The sequence below is a fragment of the Python bivittatus genome, unplaced genomic scaffold (assembly GCF_059951505.1).
Source record: "Python bivittatus isolate LINGU-HERP-01145 unplaced genomic scaffold, Pbiv_v1 ctg000570_np1212, whole genome shotgun sequence".
NCBI classification, from domain to species: Eukaryota; Metazoa; Chordata; class Lepidosauria; order Squamata; family Pythonidae; genus Python; species Python bivittatus.
Genome location: NW_028277097.1, coordinates 20,759,192 through 20,777,043, shown reverse-complemented (window position 1 = coordinate 20,777,043; position 17,852 = coordinate 20,759,192).

Here is a 17,852-nt window from a genome sequence, read left to right as displayed (position 1 = left end):
ATCCAATGGGTATCTGGCAGTTCACCTCTGAAGATCTCCTGTGATGTTCTCACAGACCCATTATGACCATTTTGAGAGACAGGACTTTGGATTAAGCAATTAAGCGAACTTCTTTGAGGTGGTCCAACAAAGCTTTCAGGAATGTCCATACAGTATGGCCCAAAAAAGTCAAGATGGTGGCTATGATAGTGTGATCAAAGCTCTGTCTGATTTTTATGTATGTTGCACACGCAACACATATAAGAAACAGCTTTGATTGTGCCATCTCGACTTTTTTACCACATCCTGAAGACACCCCTGAAAGCTTTTACTATATTTTTGTTTAATCATTAAAGTCAAATGGGGGTGGGATGTCAAACATCTATTTTTCATGATTTGCCTCATGTTTTAAGGGGGAAGGGTACATAAGAAACTGTGGCATAGGCTAAACTAAGACTGTGAAAATAACCAGTGATATGAATATATGTCTTCTGAGACTCCTCACCTGGTGCCTTTTACAAAGACCTGATGCTTCATCCTCAGCCAACTTGCTTTACGTTCCTACGAATACGCATTTTTTCTGAATTTTTTTCCTGCTGTATTATTATCGTTCTTGCCGTAAAAATCAGCTAACACCTATTTCTTCATAGGTGCATCTATTTAAACCTGCTTTTAATTATTTATTCAAGCAACGGAACCTATCACCTTGCATGGGAAGGGGGGAGAAGAAAGGTTTGGATTCCAGCTCGCCCACAAGCAAGTGAATAAGCAAACAAGAGGCCCCCCCCATTAAAAACAAGCAAGCAAAGAGATCTTTCACTGCAAACTGGTATGGATTTTCCATGGCTTTTTGTCTGAATGTCACTAGAACTGAATTTTAAACCAAGTGCTCATATTTGTTTGGGGATTTTCAGAAAAGGAGAAGAAATAACCGTATTTACAATGTAGTGCATAATTCATTTGCTGTGGATAGCTTCCAATACTCTTTTGTTCCCAACTTGATCCCTTGGAAGAGTTACTGTCTGTTTCTTGTTTTTAATTTATTTATATAGCTTTTTAAAAAAAAAATCCCACAATCTTCCCATGCCACCCCTCCCTGGGGGGGGGGGGGGGGACAACTCTTCCCCTCCCCAAATGCAATTGTGGTTTTGAGAAGCTTAAAAAACAGGAATCACAATGGACAGCAAAATTAACTACCAAAGTGAAAATAGCTGATCCCTATTATTTTAATAACTGTTGCCTTCCACATTTAACTTGTTTTGCCTTTATTGGCAGACAGATGCCCAGCCTCAGCTCTTGGTACAGATTTTGCAGAAAGAAATGCATTGTTAACAGAGTTGCCTCTATAAATTCACCTAAAATGAAATCCAGAGTAAATTCAAGGTCTGTTCATCAGCTCCAGAAGGAAAGTGCCATTCACTCAAAAGAGGTCAGTTGGTTTTGCTAGCTAAAGCGACATTGGCTACAAATCTGGAGAGCTTTTCTGGGGCATATTATATGAAATATGAGGAATCCTGGGGAAAGCCAGGAGAACATTGATGATGAGTGAAATATAAGGGCTGGGTGGAATGTGTTCTCCCATCAATTCAGCTTCCACCAAATTCTGCTCTCAGGAGACAGGCCGTTGAAGAATTACTGACTGATTTGCAAGAGATTCACTCAATCAAATAAAATGAAATCTAGGTTGGACAGTCCATAGACTAGCCAAGGACACAGTCTCCTTGATAACCTCCTGCTATCTTCTTAGGATCCTGACAGCAGCTCCATTCCAATTTTAGTATTATGCTAAGACCAACTGGTTATTTTAGAAATTAATCAGGGTCTAATGGCCAAATGTAATGGTATCCACTATTTTGTTTTTCTACATGAACTTACATTTAGTCATTCTCTTTCATATTCTTTTGTCTGTTTTAACATTGTTACCCACCACTATTAGTATCCTATTTCCCTCGTTTTCAGGAAGGAAAGGATACACATGGAATTAATGATTTAATTAGTATTCCACCCACCAAGGAGACATCATGGGCAACCAGAGGCGGCCATTAAAGCAACACTCTTAAACATGCTTCTGAGATAGAATGTCCATGGGACTTCTCCATAAATACATAACGTATTTCATTCTGAACCTTCTCCAAATGAAAAGGAACCCAGGGATCAGCTGGCAAGTGACATCCCTGTAAAGCAAAAGGTAAGGGCAAACTTGAAAATTCTTGTTATTGCATCCAGTAATATAATAATGAAGCAATAGAGCATCATTCTGAACAGCAACCATTATTACCTAAACTTTATTTCGAAGATTATAATTCCACACTCAATATAATATAGCATAATTCGGATCCCTTTTGGTCTCTTTGGAAGATTCTTCCTTATATTTCTGTTTCTCTTGATGAACATTGTTGAATTATAGTCTTAGAACACTTATTCCCCTACTTCATGCTTCACATGGTTATCACATTGATGTTACAAGGAAGTTCTGTTTGAAACATCATCCCTTCATTTCATGATTTTGGATCTGTGAGGCTTGGATGGGGAACCTTTTCCTTTAAGATTTATGACCTTGATAAGCAGTATTGAGTAGGACTTGGTTCACTGTCTCAGCTTCCTTGGGACAATCATCAGAATTGGTTTTTGGTTCACATTCTCCTAAACTGCAATCAAGTTGCATCAGAGATTATTCACTCTCAATTTCTCGGAAAAATATCCTGTAGCTTCTATACAAACCCATTAGTGGCAAGGAGAAAATGGCTCTACTTTATCAACAGGCTGGAGTTTGAGTGTCATGCTCTTTATAACTGAAGTAAGAAAGAAGGGTTCCAGCTTCATACTGATGGTCTTCTCCAACTCTTCCAGTTGTATGTCTAGTTTCATCACTGCAGGAGAGTGGGATATCAAATCAATATTCCATTGTTAGAGCTTAGACATGGGCAACAATCTGGAGTAAGAATTGAGAGCCAGGAGAAGCATCAGAAATGGAGAAAATATAAGAAGGCAGAACTAGAAAACAAGAGTCAAAATCAAAGAACAAGACCTAAAATTGCAAAGCACACCAGAGCAATGACCAAGTTTTCTTCAAGTTTTCTTTTTAGCAAAGTTTCACTAAACCAAGAAGCTCATTTCCTACCCAGGAAGAACCAATGATTAATCTATAAGAAGTTATTCTAGAAGTTTCTTTAGTGGGAAACTGTAAGTAGTGTTGATGTCTACATGTGAGGGCATGTTCCCATTTCTAAATCTGTGTTGAACAAGAGGTAGGGACTGAATCCATATTTATCTCCAAATGTTTAGTGGGTATATTAATGCAAATTTATCCAATTCATATTGTGCACAGTCTGATATCTGCACATTTCTAAATATTATGAAAAAGACCACAACACAAGAAAACTGCTTATATTAAGAGAAATGTGTACATGTATGCGTAAATAAGACAGAGTTCAATTAAGACTGGAATAATGAGAACTTCAGTGAATATTAACCTGTCAGAGATAACCATCCTTAGGCAAAACTGCATACATGTGCATGAAAACGCTTAAGCAGACTTAAAAGTTCTGGAGTCCTAGGTGCTCTCTGAGCTTGGCTGTTTGCTTGCAGGCATTTCATTACCCAACTAGGTAACATCGTCAGTGCTAGTGAGTGTGGGGCTACCAAGGAGAAAACTGCACTCCAACCAAAACAGGCAGGGCAAGCTACTGTATATAAACAGGGAGCAAACCGCACACTCACTAGCACTGATGATGTTACCTAGCTGGGTAATGAAACATCTTCCAGCAAACAGCCAAGCTCAGAGAGCACCCAGGACTCACAGTTCAACCCAGAGCTACATATATTCTCTTCTATTGAGACTTAAACGTTTGCAAACCGGTGCAAAACCAAAATGCAGCAAGCGTGAGATTGGGAATAGGCAAACACAGTTGGCTTGTTTGCATTACATGCTCAAGTGGCTACTGAATTAACATTTTTCCGGGTGAGCCCTAAAGAAAGCAGAATTCTCACGGGAAGCCCCCCAACAAGGGCAAACAGCTAATAAGCTTAAGAGGTTGTGTGAATGCACTAGTTATTTCTTTTTTCTGATCAGGTGAAGCCTGTTGTGTGAACACAGACGTAGAAACTGAAATGGAAGGATTTGTCCACCCCTTGTCTCAACGGATTGTCCAGAGTGACGGAGAAGGGAGAGCATTTCAGGTAGGAGGGGGCATTAGGCAGAGTCTACACATGTGTGCTGCAACAAAGGAGGGAGAGATTTCATTCATTTCGGCCCTGAGTAACGAAGTAATGATGAAAGCAACAATTAGGCACTGCCCTCTTTCAGATGGATCAGTGACGGAACACCCAAATATGATTAATATATTGAATTCCCTTTCATGGGCAAAAGAAGAAGGCGATGAAGAGACGTACAGGAGAAAATCTTCCCCTCCACCCCCCAGAGGTCATTTCATTTCACCGATAACCCGATATACAGCAGATAAAAAGTTTCAGCTTGATTTCATGCCTGTCATACCTCCTATATCACACTGCGTTTATGGAATATTTCAAAGTGCAGATGTTCATTTCCACCTCCGATGGATCTCAAGCAAAGCTCTGCACTTGATAACGGAGAATCTTATGAAAAAGGAAGCTCCAGGAACACATTTAACCTATTCTGAACAAATTGCCTTGGCTGGTAGTCAAATATAATATTGATACTGGGACATCACTCTTACCTTATAAATACGACATGGGTTCCTAGGTCAGCCTCCCTCACTGACCTTCTTATATCCTCTGTTTCTTGGCATTATGATTTTATTTTATGGGGAGTGGGGAGAGACATGAGAGATTAGACTTCGTCAATGCCCTCCATCATCTTGCTCTTTAACTAAAAGAAGAAACAGAAGAAAAGGAAGTTACCAGAGGCAAGACAAACCAGAAATCCTCATAAGGTGCCAATGCACCAATTGATGCCAAATGGGACAGCCAGGTTGCTAATCAATGCATTGAGCTAGCCCCATGTTGAAAGTCAGATGTGGTTGCCACTGGGCACAACTGAAAGGTTCTGGCCTTTCAGGTCCTAAACAGATTAGGACCTATGGACAAGACCTCTTTATTTGCATCTAACACAACATGAAGATCAGCAGGAGAGACCCATTCAGAGAAGTCTGGCTTTCAGTGGCCTCTGTTAAGTACATGGGATAGAAACTCCTCCGGCACCATTCCCAAGCTGCAGAAGACAACCTTTTCAGTCTCCACAACCACCCCCTTCAGGAAAGATTTTCTTCTTCAACCTTCCCTTTTCCAATGGATTTACATGAAGAATGGTATTCTTCTATGGGCAGAAAGGCAGGGTCTAAATTATGGGAAGAAGCAAAGCTCAGACACCATGAATGCCTATCCCACTTAACTTGGTTTATGAGTTTGCCCTTCACGCTGAATCATAAACGATCCAAATGGGCTGAATTTGCACACCACACTAAACCAGAAAAAATAAAGCAAGTTTAAAACTAACCAATCATAGCTTTTTTGTGCAAATACGGCCATTTTGTACTCTTTATTTTTCTTTTCTTTTAGCAAATCTGGTTAATTCAGCCATGGAATCAGGAGTCTGGGGATTGCTTAAATCTTAGATAACTTTTGATTGAACTCTACTGTATCATCTATTCCAGAAGGTTGTTTTGATAGGAGCAAGTAAGAAAAAGACTCAGAGCTCTCTCACCTATATTCAAATTTAATCTATCTCTATAAAGCTGGAGAAAGTGATTTGAGTACTCCTGCAGGGTGGGACTCTAACTTGAGAAAGTTCTAATTTAACATCTCTCTGTAACTTCAACAGAAAGGATTATTCGAGAAAATGCAGTTGGGAGGTAGGGAATAAGCAAAGCCTAATTCCTAGCTTCGACATCTGGTAGAAGTCACAATGATGTCAGAGACATCATGATATTGTGATGTAGATGACATAAATTATGTAGTTTGGGTCAGTAATGCGGGACTGATAGGAATGGGTTCATTTGCATCATGACGTTTATGATGTCATTTGTCACCCTTACTCCTCTCTGTGGGTACACAAGGCTAGCTCTTCCTCTCTGGCAAAGAGGCAGACATCAGGAAGGAAACACCATAAGATTAGCATTCTGAGGACAGACTGAGAGATAAAAAGAAAATTCTGAACTCTCTACCTACCGAGAACAGAAAACATTTGTAGCTCAGGGTTGAACTGTTGGGTTCCTGGTGTTCTCTGGGCTTGGTGAACTTCCTTTCCAATTTCCAATGGGAAATTGTTGACATTTAAAATATAATTTTAATTAAGAATTTTAATTATAATAGTAAAAACCAATACAAACTAAATTTAGAGAAAGAAAATAGAATGGAAAGAAAAAATAAAACGTGCATGAAAAAAGAAAAAGAAAGGAAGAACATAATGAAGAAAAAGAAAAGAAATATATAAAGAAGTGACTTGTAACCTTCCTCACAATAAGTATAAACAAATTTATTAACTCTTTGCCTCCTATAAGGTTAAACAGATATCTCTTCATTCCATATCCCATCCTTATCTATAAGCAAATCCATAAAAAAACAACTTTTCAATCCTGGTGTCACCAAAAAGTCCACAAAGGGGTGCAAGAACTTTGCAAAAAAAAAAAAAGAAAGTCTTATTTTAACTTTGATCAAATAAACCAACTTTACAGCCCTTCCTTTTACTTCTAACAGTTTTAATCTTTAATTTACACAAATATAGTGGTAGGATTTGGTTTCCAGTCCTTTCACCATCTTGGTAGCCTTTCTCTGGACTTCTTCCAGTTTATCAATGGTTTTTTTAAATTGGAGTGTGCAGAACTGAACACAATACTCCAACGGCGGCCTGGCCAAGGCTGAGTAGCTCTTTCAGCTTCTCATTACAGGAATTAATTTCTAGTCCCCAGTCATTTTCACAGCCCTTCTCTAACCCAGTTTCAATTTGCCTAAATCCTTACTACAGTGTGGTGCCACAAATGAGATATGGTATTCAAACAGAATGGAATTGTTATACCTTGTGATCACTTGCACAGAATACATAGGCTCTCCAAACAATTCAGAAATCTGATAAAATCATATTTGGTTAAATACTGCTGAGAATGACAACAGCAATAAAAGCCCTATCAGGGTGTGGTCACTATGTCCTAAGCCATGAGATGTCAGCTTCTAACCAAATGTGGTCAGTTGCATGGTGATAGCAGCAGAAGAAGACTTGGTTGTCCAATAAAAATGGACTTAAACAAAGTTGTATCTATAAAGGCCACGTAAGGGTCAACTTTCTCTCTGTTAGAAATTGGTGCCCTTTCTCAGCAGCAGCGTCTAATGTCTCTCCCCTAAACTGAAAACCCAACAAAAAGAAATGTAGAGGAATAACGATTGAGGCATTTGCGCTCTGTAGTGCACACATGGACATGTTTCTGTTGAAGTGTCCATCTATGTGAGAAATTGAGGAGAAATGCAATGCATTTGCAACTTAATACAACTTCCCCCCCCCCCAATTTGTACTTCCCTGTCCAGTAAGCAAACCACTCCTTACTTTATCTGCATTTTGCAGTGCAGCTCTCTAATTAAGATGCATGCAAAAATGTATATTTTGTGAAAAGAACAGAGTGAAAGGGATGATGTCAAACCATCTTGTTTATGTTTCTTAGGAAAAAGGGGTTCCATGAAGTGTGCACTGAAAAGAAACCCATTCTGATTTCCAAACATTTTTCATCCTGGGGCTGGAATCCTAAAGGGCCATTTAGGTTCTATGCTCAGTACAGAAATCCAAATTCAAGCATTCGAGCCAGAGGGGTGTCTAATCTCTGCTTCAATACATCCAATTCAGGGCAACTCACTACCTCTCTGGGTTCTGAGTTGCATTGTTCAATTTACTGTTAGGATGGTCTCCCTCTACCAGCAATGTTCAATCAAAATGCACCTTTTTGTAACATACATTCAGTATTCTTTCTCCACCCCCACTGGATTGAGAAAATTGAAACGTTGAAATCCTTTCAGGTATCATATTTCCACAAGTCCTCTCTTCTCAAGGCTCTCCAGCTATAGAATCATAGAGTGCAAAGGGACCTAAGAGATCATCAGGTCCAACCCCCTGCACACTGCAGGATTCACTACACCATTCCCAATAGGTGACCATCCAGCATCTGTTTGAAAACCTCCAGTGAAGGGAAAGAAACTACCATGCACTAATCTATTCCACTGATTGACAGCTCTTATAGTCAAGACGTTCCTCCTAATGTCTTATCTGAATCTACAGCCTTGAAGTTTCATCCCATTGGTTCTAGTCTTATTCTTGATAGCAAGTGAGAATAAATCCAAACCCTCTACAAGGCGACAGCCCTTCAGCCATTTGAAGACAGCTACCATGTCCCCTCTCAACCATCTTTTCTGACAATCTTTTTCCCTAGCATCTTGGCTTGAGCATGAAGTGAAGGAAGAGAGAATATTCTCATTATTTCTCCTTCCTGATTGCATGCATCAAGAGTTTGGGGAGTAACCAATCTATCTGAAGTGATCTTGAGGATCTGCCCTGCCAAGGGGAGGTCAGAATGGATGAATTATTTCTGTTAATAATTGCAATTAAAATGAAGATCTTCAATGCAAAGGAGCAGTGAATTAGGAGAACAATTAACTGATATTTTATAGTCATTGAGATGATGGGTAAGAACTGATGAAATGGTACAGTTGAAAAGGTTTTTAAAATGTGCCTTTGTGTGCAAGGAACGAAGGGAAAATGATGAAGTGAGTGAGTAAGAATGTGGCTATCACTGTTTGCTTTTTAATCAGAATCATGGGACAGATGGACACTTCAGAGTGAACTGTTTAACACTCCTCCAAAGTTTAAAGCAGAACCCTATTTAAAGAAAAGGAAATAAGTATCTTTGTCAATAGGAAGACATAAATCCTCACTTTTATTTCTTCCTTTTTTTCTATACCATAATCACATATAGCCTTGGAAACCATGCAAAGTGTCTTAAACATCACTGGAGAAATCCAGATATAAGCATGACAACCCAGGAATATTTGCATTTTCCTCCCTGTGAACTAGGAGAAGCGTGTTACTTATTTCCAGGATAGGAATACTGTTGCCATTTATGTGATTCATTGCACAGGGGTTGGGTTGAACTTCTAGAGCAGGACAGACCCAGGACTGTTCTGGGCAGGGTTGGGTGGATGCCCATGGAAGCTCCTTGTTAAATTTTGGTGGACAACCAGAATCCCTTTGCTTAAAAACAAGTTTGTAAAATTTAATGTTGGAACCATGGAGGATAGGAAGATAATACAGAGTGGAGTACTGAGGAAGGATCTGCTCCCAGGTGCCTGGTTGTGTTCACAGAAACTATGGTAGGTGCACAAGGGCTGTAGCTCAATCCCACTGGGTGGGAGAACACTTGAGGAAGACCCCACCCCCAAGAGGGCAGATTGACACATTGTTACCTAGTTGTGTCAATCATTCTACTTTCCCTTGATCAACTTGGTTCCAGATCCACAGGAGGAAAGAAGAAGTGAAACAGGCTGGCTTTCTTTTCCTGGACTCCAAGTAAAGACTTTCCTTAGCCCTCTCCTCCAGCTTCTGTGACTGGAAAAAAGTCTGGCCTAGAGGCCACTCCACTGCCCAGGTAAGATAAAAATGTTTAATCAACTCTCATACCTAATTTGCTATAGTTGTTAAAGAATCCAAAAAGAGGAATCAGGAGTGTTCTGTTGCTGTTTAAAGTAGAAGTATAGACTTTGCTAATCAAATCTTATTAGATATTAGTGCCTAAACTTATCAGAAACTTTGAGGATATCTACAAGGTGATCCCTAAGGGTTCCAGTACAGAGTCTGGTCTTTACTCCCCATTAGTGAAGCAGGTTCACACAATAAGCAATTTAAACTGACTAATCAATGTTTTAGTAGACCCCATCAAGTGTTGTGTAGGTAATTCCTTCAATAGCTATATAGTATAATGCTGAAACATGGTAAAATCCTCCTGAGATGTGGATTTAGGTAAGTTTGGATCCACCATGCCTGGACATGTTATTTGCCCAGAGTTGTCGAGAGTTGGGCAGCATGTAAATTTAATAAAGAATAATTGTTTAATAGAGTGGTCAGCAAGTGGGGAGGGGAGTTTGGATTGGCCTCAATAATTCAGCTGGATATGAACCCAACAGGTATCCACTTAACTGGGCTCTCCTTTGTGTCTATAGAAGCCAACAATTGCTTTCCAAGAGATCATATTCTCTAATTCCTAAATATGAGGATGTCCCAGTTTGATTATTTAAAAGTTTGCACAGTCTGGCTCTGGTCCTGCCCTGCAAACATAAATCTAGAAGGTAAAGTGGGCAAAAGTGGACAGAAAGTGAACTGGAGATGACCATCCAGAAGTAAAAGCATAATATCCATGCTGCATGAGGGAATCAGGCCTCTATAACTTTTCCTTGTCAGGCCACATCTGGAATTCTGCATTAATCTATGAGTGCAATATTTTAAGATGGACATTAACAATGACAAGAGGATAGCTGGGAGGATAGCTGGAGAGGAAACCCAATTATATCAAGAATAGTTGAGGAGCTTGGCATGGTTATCCTGAAGAAGAGAAGGTTAAGGAAAGATATGGTATCTTTCTTCAAATGTTCTGGAAAGCTGTCCTGAGACAGATAAGCATGCATTGTTTCCTGTATCCCCAAAGGATTGGCTTGAAATCAGTGGGTAGAAATCAGACCTTCTGCACTGCCACGACATCCTCAGGTGTGAAAGAGGCAGTCTGTCAGGGGCTTTTTCAGAAATTCCAGTTCTATTGACAATTTTCGATTGACCGTTCCTTTTGGAACCTGCTGAACTTGCAGTGGGAATGCACAGACCCTTATGCCTGCAGAGAGGTCATGTGAACAGATATACCACGTAGAATCTACCAGAATGTTCTCTTCCTCCTTTCATGTTCATTAAATCTTTATAAAAGCTCAAAAGTTTTAACCCATGTCTCTCAGACCCAACCTTAGGTCCTTCTACAGTTATATTCCGTTAATCTCCTTGCCTATTTCACAAAGGAATATCTCTTTCTGTCTAGCTATCATTTTGTATCGAGTATATGATATATAAAAAGGTAGGAAAGAAAGAAGAACATCTTATATACTAAGCCCACACACACACACACACACACACACACAGAGTGATGACTGACTGTATACAATTCAATTATGAAGTTTCAGCATTTAATTTACTTATCAAGTAGGGGAAAAAAATCAGTTACCGTCCAGATTTCTAAGTAATCCTTCGAAGGGGACTTTGGAGGTAAAATGCTTATTCAAATACAAATAAAGAGGTAAGATCTAGAGATCATTGCATCATTGACACAGAATAGAAGTCTGCTCAGCCTTTTGATATCAGGGTTGTTGTTGTCCGCAGTCACAAAAAGCAGTGGCAAACCTCTGCATGATTGCCAATAAAATTTCACCAGGTTTTAACTCAACTTGACGCAATTTTTAAAATTTCGATTGCCCCTCTGCACTTTGGGGCATGTGACACCTACTCTGAAGCTCTCTAAATGATGGCCTAAACCAGTATTTGTAAACCTTGGCAACTTCAAGATGTGTGGACTTCATCTCCCATAATTCTTGCTGGCTGGAGAATTCTGGGAGTTGAAGGCCACACATCTTGAAGTTGCCCAGGTTGAAAAACACTGGCCTAAACTATGCACTCAACCTAGTAGCTCCTACAAAAGCATTGCCAGTGACTAAAATAAATAATAATTTCTAGCAAGATTATAATAATAAGTTCTAGCAAAATTATAGTAATAATTTTTAGCAAGAGGAAGTGTAGCTGAGTTGCCAGCCTGAGCCTTATCTGTGCCACATTTCCCATTAATAATAAGAACATTATTGGTCAGTCTGGGTGATTTTGGGCTATCATGTTCAGAATTTTATTCCAAACATGCTTATACTATTCTGTGCAAGTCATGATCTCTCATCTAGAGACCATCTTATAAGTCCATATGCTATTACCCACATTTTAACAATTTCTAGGTTTATATAGTGTACTGACACACACTGAAGATGTGTTAAAATAAATAATTGTAATTAAAAAAAAAGTAATCTGGACCTTGGATAAAGCTGAGTCTAATTTTGAACGTTACCTGTATTTAGAAGAATATCCCTGGGACATTTTGAAAACCTTTAGGCTTTCTTAGAAGAAGGAAAAATAGGGACTGCAATCTAGCACTTAGTTTGGAAGTGGGCGTGGTAAAAAATGACAAAGGTAAAGGTAGGTGACACACAGAAAAGTATTGTGGGTGGTTGGAGAGTCGGGTAGGAAACAAGTCACCAGTAAACCTGATAAATAGGAGTTTTGGACCACCAAGGCAAATGTTTTTTGTTGTTTATTTATTTATTTTTATTTATTTTTACATTTATGGTCAAGTCCTCCATAGAAGGACTTGACCATACATTTTTGTGGTCGAGTCTTCCATAGAAAAGTCATTTGTGCTGATGTCCACCACACACTCTAAATATTCCAAATTTGATCATTAGTTCACCAAATATTGGAGATCTCAGGTCACTTCTCTAATCACTACACTGCAGTCTTTCAGTTCAGCTGGATATTCATGTGACCTACTAAGGCTCCATTGATCAGAGGCATTCATTCACCCCAAGTAGGTCACTTGAAAACCGGCAAGATGTCCTTTCTGTTTAGTTTGTATTTGTATTGATTCTGACTTCCATTAACTCCCGAATCCCTTGCATAGCTATTGGCCTTAAATATCTGGAACATATCTTGCAGCAAACCTGGAGGTGAATCTAGCTTTTTTCTGCACAGTCTAAATCAGTGTTTCTCAACCTTGGCAACTTTAAGACGTGTGGACTTCAACTCCCAGAATTCTCCAGCCAGCCATGCTGGCTGGAGAATTCTGGGAGTTGAAGTCCACACGTCTTAAAGTTGCCAAGGTTGAGAAACACTGGTCTAAATGTTCAAGGAATTTAGAATGAATCTAAAATAGGACCATTTTACAAATTTCTCACTCTTCCCTACACCAGATCTTGCAACATCCTTTCTTGGCAATCCATCCCTCGAGCAAATTCCCTACAGACTGGGATATTTTCCTATTGCTTGTCCTTGTTTCCCACCAGGAAAACCACAAAACTTTAACCAGGAGAGGGTTCCTTTTAAGAATCTACTTCATGTAAACAAATACTTCTGTTATGTTTTTGTTCCAACTGTTTTTTTTTTTCTTGATAGACAGTTGCCCACAGCTCACTGCTTGCTCTGTTCAGTGTACTTTAATTTTGAACTTTTAGATTTTTTTTTTTCAGCAGCCCATTCAGAAGTAAATTCTCAGGGAAAATTGAGCTTTGTCATGGATGGATTGTTGCTGTAATAATTGGTCACATATCTTGCATGAAACCTTTCAAAAGGAAGGCAAATGAGAAGGAAATGAAATTCATTTCATACTTCTTCAAGCACGCTAAAAGACTTTCTCTGCAAGTCATTGGTAAAGTACCACTAGTTTATTGGAGATTCACATAACTACCATTACATTATGCCTTGTCACAATTTCATATATTGGGTGACTGCCTACTCTGCACTCACGGTTCTTACCAAGCTTCCTTTATAGGCTCTGATCAAGGAATATAGCCTCTCGGATCAAAATGTATAAACCCAAGGACTGACATAAATAAAAGTACTTGAAGCAAATGGCGACATTAGGGCCAGAGGTCAATGAAAAGTAGAAGGGAGAAATGACAAGGGGGCACGCCTTGTGATGTATTGAAAAATGAAGAGAAGGGTAGAAAAAAGAGTGGAAAATTCTATCGGAAAGTTCACTCTCAGGAGAGAGAGATACGATCTACATGGAAGGATCTCAGCTGGATTATCACCATTAATCCATGTCATTTCTTTTCAGCTGAAGCCTAAGGCTCAGTGAACCTATCTGTCTCATTTTCCATCCGTTTCTCATGCTACTTATGGCATGCCTTTCCATGTCTGATGTATGGATCTGACAAGCAAAAATGCATGCAAAAATTAAGGAGCATTTTCTTCCGTGTTTCTCCTGAACCATGCATTTTTGTCTCAGGAATTAATATGCTTTTGTTGTTGTTGTTATTGTGGAATGTATGAGGGCAAAAAGAAAAAAAAAATCAACGTAGCCAGGGAAAGAGAGAGAGAAAATTCAGACTTCCCATTTAAACATACAAGTTCTTCACTGAGGTCATAATTATGTAAAAGGGGTCTTCCAGTAGCCATCCTAAACATATATGTACAATTTATATAGGGGTAAACCAAGAAAACATGCATGTCCCTTGCATTAAAAAAATAGACTGTTTAAGCCATGCACATGCAGTTCAGTTATAACCCAGTAACACTGCATGGTTATACATTCATTTTGCAGAGAATGAAAAAATCTACCTTGCATGCAGACTTCTAATTTCAGATAAGTATAATTGTATACCCATTCATCTCAATTGCAACCATATGGAAAAATGAGGAAATTATCTTTTCTGGGCAGCTGTGCAGCTTAGTTTTGTGACTGTTCTGGCTGCCTACCATTTTATTTACCCAGAATGCTCCCAGGCTGAGTATCTACCACATTTCTAGGCATCTAGAGGCAAGCGAAGAGGCTACAATCCAGGAATTTGATATCCTTTAATTTAACATTGATTAAGCATGAAAACAAAGTTCATGTAATTATTCCACATGGGTTTAATAGGTCCTGTTACAGTTCAATGGACAATTTTAATGGTGTTCTGAAGACTGCACACCCAAAGCTTCAACCCTGGGCCTGGAAATGTTTCTGTATTGCATTGTATTTGTATTGTACAAGTGACATTGCAAGCTTAAAAACAGCCATATTGGATCAGGTGAAAAGCCAGCATTTTATTCATCACAGTAAACAATCAGCCTTTGGGGTTCTTGTAAGCAGGAGATGGAGACATGTCCTCCTCCCACTGTTGTTTCCCTTCGAATGGTATTTGTAATTGTGCTACAGAGGTAATACTGAGTCTTCAAGACCAATAGTCCTGTGATGGAATGTATCTACAAAGGTGTGTGTGTGTGTGTGTGTGTGTGTGTGTATGTCTGTGATGTGGTGGATTGCAGTAGAGAGCAGGATTCTCAGGAAGGAGGGGGTGCATCTCAGGAAGGGCAAAGAGTTAAGAGGCAACACAATCCAGAGCAGGGGCGTGGGAAATGTAAGAAGTTTAGAATAGCCACTCCCTAGAATCTCCCAGGGTATGTCCTGGGATTACACCATATAGACAGCAAGATTCTATCTGCATTGTGTAAGCAATACAAGTACTGATTGTGGATGAACTGTTTCCCTATTGTTCTTGGATTGGGCCTGACAAGTCCTTGATAGATCAGGTGTCATGGTTTCCTCCGAATTGGAGGACTCAGAGGTAGAGGAGACTTTGCCACCAGGATTCCAGCCTCAGGACTGAGGGAACAATCAGCCACTCAGTCAGCAATGACCCAGCTGCAGGATGAGTTAGATGATGGAGGTCCTGATTCCAGATGGCCACCCACTCCAAAGAGGTGCTGATAACTCCTGAGGCTGAGCAAAGAGCCCTTCAGGAAATAAAAGTAGCAGTGACCTTAACTGGCCCAAATGAAAGCCCATCTATACTGGTCCAACTGCTGGCAGCCAGCTTCTCTGTTGGAAGAAACCACTCCAACTTTGGTTCTGCATTCTTGTGTCTCTGAATCCTGCATGCTTCCTGAACCTCTGATTGGCTGATTACCCTTCCTGTCATCTGAACATCTGGACTGTTTCTGGACTATACTACCCATGGGCTGATTCAGTTTAGATAAAACCCACTCAGTATAAGTTCCCACTCTCTAGTAAGTGTTGGTGGGGTTTGGGGGGTTATATACACATAGGCCTCTGCTGGCCTTTGCCTATAATCACTTGCAGCTAGAGGTAAACCATTTGTAACTTAACTCTGTAGGCATGAAACAGGACACCTGTCCTCTGTGAATTTAAACAATCCTGTTTTAAAGCTATTCAAGATAATGGCCATCACCACAATTTAAATCTGTGCTGTTTCAGGATATTCCACTAAACAAGCACTGCCTTCCATTCATTGTTAAGTAACATTTTTCTTTTCCTTAGAATGTCCTGGAACAGTAAAATATATATTTTTTTTGGGGGGGGGTCTCCATAAAACAAATGGGTGTTGCAAGAAACAACTAGGGAAACAAATTTCAATAGCTGGCATCCAAAAGAGGATAATAAATGCAAATAATAAAATTAACATAAATGCATTATGAAACTAGGGTGATTTTAATAAACAAATATGAGCACCAGTATGAAAATTAAAATTGAAAGAACAGAATAGAATAGAATAGAATAGAATAGAATAGAATAGAATAGAATAGAATAGAATAGAATAGAATAGAATAGAATAGAATAGAAAAAAAATGCACCCCCTTTATAAGAAAGAGACTGAGAGAAGAAATGGAAATTCATCGATTTGAAACACTTTTCTCAGTACACATAAACATTAAAAAGGATGAATATGCTTCTTTTGTTTCTTTCCATTTCTTCATTGGTTTTCACTTAAAAAAAAAATTGCCATGAAAATGTGTGCATTTTTCTACACATTTATCCTAAGATACACATTCTTGGGTGTATTTCTTAAACAAACATTTTTGTGAGATATTTTCACCAATATAGTAAGTTTTTTGCTTCGTACACCTCTGTGTTTTCCATTATATGTGTTTTATACACACTGTTGACTCACAAACTATGTTCCAAAGTTCAAGAAAGTAGGATTTGGAGAGATAGCTCTTCCAGTCTGCATACAGATTCCTAGAAAAAGAACTGGGGAGGTTCACCTTAAATGCAAAGTGGTGAAACTCCTCACTCATTGTTTAGAACTAACATACCCTGTTAGTTGCATCGGGGAAACACCAGCCTAGTGAATAAAGAAGACAGATGCATGGATCCAAGTCTTATGGTTGCATTCATTCCAGGAGTAATGAGATTTGGGGGGGAAGGGGGGAAGTGGTCCTCAGCTCTGGGGGGAAGGGGAAAGAGGTCCTCAGTCCATCCGGAAGTGCCAGGGAGAGAAATACCAGCATCCAAGATGTGCCTTGAGGCAACTAGCATTAATTAAGATTCGATAGCTTGCAAACAATTATGACATAATTAAAGTAAGATTCTTGCTATAGTATAACAATAAGAAATGACTTTTAGGAACTGTGAGTACATCAGGAGCAAAATGAGCAATATTTACTAGTATTAACACTATTAAAATGGCTTTTGAAGACAAACCTAGGCCATTATTATTCAGAGAAACATTCACATTTGAAGATATAGAACATCACTAATTAAATCTCTTTTCTTTCTCTCTCTAGTTATATGTTTGGGGTGTTTGAAAGAACTGCTTTAACAGAATCTATTTTAATGGCCTTGAATTAGCTAGCTTCAGAGACAGAACACTTAGCGGGCGGTTGATATCTACTGGAAGAGCTTTATTATTAGTAGTATTTTAAAGGTCATGAAGTTGCATTTAAGACCTTTTACTGGCACCAAAACACAGGCTCTTGAGTCCTTTAATGTTTTGTATTCTGCAAAATTGCACCAAGGAACTAAACTGCTCCCATTAGGAGGTTCTGTTAACTTGCTTCCCGTAGTTGCTCTTCCATTGCTCCTCTGTTGTTAGTGGACAGTTTGATGGTTTTGGGGTGTTATTGTTGGGTTCCTTCCCCGTCCCTCACAAAGCATTGTGTATGTGTGTTTGTGTGCATACACACACACCACTATACTCATAGCTGGCCAATAAAAGCATGATGAACTGATGTGCAAATTATATATTTTGTGTCATTGTGTCCTGATCCATGTCATTGTGGCTTATTCCAGACACCAACATGCACACTTTTAAGGTAAGCAGTCAAGGACAGGTGCAAGCTTTCT